Below are 3,087 nucleotides of genomic sequence, written 5' to 3' on the forward strand. Positions count from 1 at the left end.
AAAACCACGCTCGCACTCTGCAGAGCTTGCTGGTAGACTTAATATGAGGTCTACCAGGTCCAGGAAATTAGGTATCTTTTCTTTATATTTTAAGTTAATTTGTGTCCATGTTAGTTGATATACCTCATCACTGAATCAAAATGGAAAAGACTGCTAAAATACAATCCTATTATTCATTTTTTTTTTTTTAAAATTAGGACTACATTATGATTTTGTTATTTAGAAAAGTGTTTGTTACTCACTTATCAAAACTGACTTGTTTGGCCATATCCCACTCAAAACCAATTTGCCCAACATCTACTCCTTGTTTCAAAAGGACATCTTTGAAATGCCCCATTAAAGTAGCAATTGCTTCATTACCAAAGTCTTTAAAAAAACATTGACGTCATAAAATTATTCGAAAATTAAAGTGTGGATTATTACAAAAGGAACCTTTATATAAAAGGTTTATTGATTTCAACTACATACAATAATTCTGATTTTTAAATATGTTTTATATCATGCGATATTACAATTACCATAATAATAGGAACATGATAGGCTTTATTCAAACTTCAAATATAAACCAAATAATTATTGTAACTAATTAAAAAGTAAAAATAGTAACCTCATAACATCAACCTGAAAGAAACTGTGTATTTAATATAATTTTTAAAAAAATTAAACAAAACTCTCTAAAGAAGAAGTTAATTCTTGTTAAATTATAACCAACCCCTGGGTGAATGCGGTGGCAATGATGCAATATCTGCAAGTTTGGTGGACTTGAGTATTGTAGACTCGTCGCTAAATCTCCTCTCCAAGGAAATCAAAAGATGTTGAACGATCTCTTCAGGATATAAAAACTTCCCGGTAAGTCCCTCTCCGAAATATTCATCTGAATCCATGTTTGCAGATAAACACATACCAGGACTAATTTTAAATAAGACAAAATATTTTCAACATAATTTAAACATAATTTTAACAGTTTCAATTAATTTCCATTGGCGGATACTTCACTTATGTCATGTCACTTGCCATGCATTTTTTTTATTTCTGTAAAATTTTACTTTGCAAATAGTTTCTAAGCATTAATTATGTTATATAATTATTATGTTGTTTATATAATTTTCTAGGTTGTTATACTAGTACTACTATACCTGTTCTGAAGTTTTGTTAAAGCTGTCATGGTGGATTTTAATATTTCAAAAATAATATAGATACTACAGTCCTCTTTTTGCAGCATCAAGGATAACTTAGATAGAGGAGTTGAAACATCTTGAAGAAATAAACCATATAATATATTACTTGGTTTGATCTGAGAAGCTTTAGTAGCCCCTTTGACTTAAATTCGCATCTGATGAATTCTGTAATTTAAAGGAACAATTTATAAATTTAATGCATTTGAATATTTAAAAACTATTTTGCTGTTAAATTTAAAAATGGTATTATATCTCTATTATTCTGTTATTTATTGTATAAACTTATTAGCTTTTCAATTCAATTATTAATGTTAATAATTATGCTGTACCGTGTATATTTATCAAAACAGTGATAACTCATCGTTAGAAACATTTTCAACTACTTTTATAATTTCATACAACTAGAATACAGCAGTACAAGCCATGGCGTATTGATCGGAATTGTTTTTTTCGCGCCAAAGAAATTGCAAACGCGTGTTCGTGAGTCTTCACTTTACGAAGACTTACATATAAAAAAAAAAAACGTTATTTGTAAAATAAACACCAAAGCAGTACTACAACACCTTCGAGAATCGTGACCTTAAAAAACTATGACATTTACAAACACCGTTTTTAATGCATTACACTATTTATATTTTACGTTAAAGCCAAAGCAAGCTCGAAGATTAATCGCGGCACTAACGGTCCCTTTTGTTTACGTAGCACGTGAGCGCAAGCGAATTATGTGTCTTAATAGTGTTTTGTTTTGGCGGGTTTATAATACTCGTCACTATTGAATACCTTTATCGGCATCGCGAAAAATAATAGCAAATCCCGATGAATACGCTTCATGGCTGTATTGGTACAAAATAGCTACCTGGTCGAGATGCAATGCGTAAGCTGGGTACCCTTGCCAAAGTATTTTAATAGCTGTCAGTGTGTGTGTTACCCATCGAGTTCCTCCTATTCGAACAGGCATAACTGGTGGCAATTTTAAAATGTCGAATGGTTTTTTCAGGTTACTTCGTTGAAGTGGACTTTTTTGTATATGTTATATAAACTGGATAATAATTCATGTGTTGAACATCTAAGAGACTCCTTATATGATAACTCCAGGCGATGTGCTAGACATTTTACCATCACGATGCATGGTGATAGATTTTGGCGCAATTTGCTAATAAGACCATTTATTTCTCCTGTATTGACACTTGCTCCGTCAGCTGCGAGAGCCACAACTTTCGCTGGCGACTCTGGTCCAAGTACGGTCGTCACAGCCTTAGTTAGTGCTGTGTGGATGCTGTCCGAATCTGCCTTTTCTAGTTGTTGAAAAGATATAAAAAAGGAGTTTGCAATCCCTTTGCAAGCCGAACGAACATAGACCAACTCGTTTTCAATGACAGAAACGTCAGTAGACCCGTCAGTTATTATGGTTTAAAATTTTCTATTTTCAAATTCTGTTCTGATTTTATTTATTTCAACTGTACTAATGGCATTAATAAATTCTTTACATGACGTACCATTTCGGTATGTTTCACCTACATCAATACCCTTGATGCTGTCAAGAGTATTCATCCATACAAAATCGGAAAACGGGCGGTTATTTACAGCTATGGCATGGGCATTTCAGAATAAAATTCGTAGTCGGTTAATGACACTAGTGTTCAGCTTTATTTTTATTTTCTCGGCAGAGCTTTCTCCAACTGGTTTTTCTCTGTTTCGAACATGATCGACAGCCTCTAAGTGTCCCTCAGAACGGGCATGGGCGACAAGAGTAGAGTGTTTAAAATTATCTGAGCCGCAAACAAATGCCCCCCCCCCCCACTGAAAGTTTTGCAAAATTTGAGCGACTGCCAGGTAAACCTATATTTACTGTATTTTGGAGTTTACCATATGATTTTCGGCATGGTGTACAAAACATTTTTCCATTATC

At 33.3% G+C, this 3,087-nt stretch overlaps 1 pseudogene; it reads right to left on the reverse strand.

Annotated features, from left to right (window-relative positions):
• Positions 1-543: 543 nt before the first annotated feature.
• LOC130013580 (uncharacterized) lies at positions 544-2,297 on the reverse strand (annotated as a pseudogene).
• Positions 2,298-3,087: the final 790 nt, after the last annotated feature.

The sequence above is a fragment of the Patella vulgata genome, chromosome 7 (genome assembly GCF_932274485.2).
Source record: "Patella vulgata chromosome 7, xgPatVulg1.2, whole genome shotgun sequence".
Lineage (NCBI taxonomy): Eukaryota > Metazoa > Mollusca > Gastropoda > Patellidae > Patella > Patella vulgata.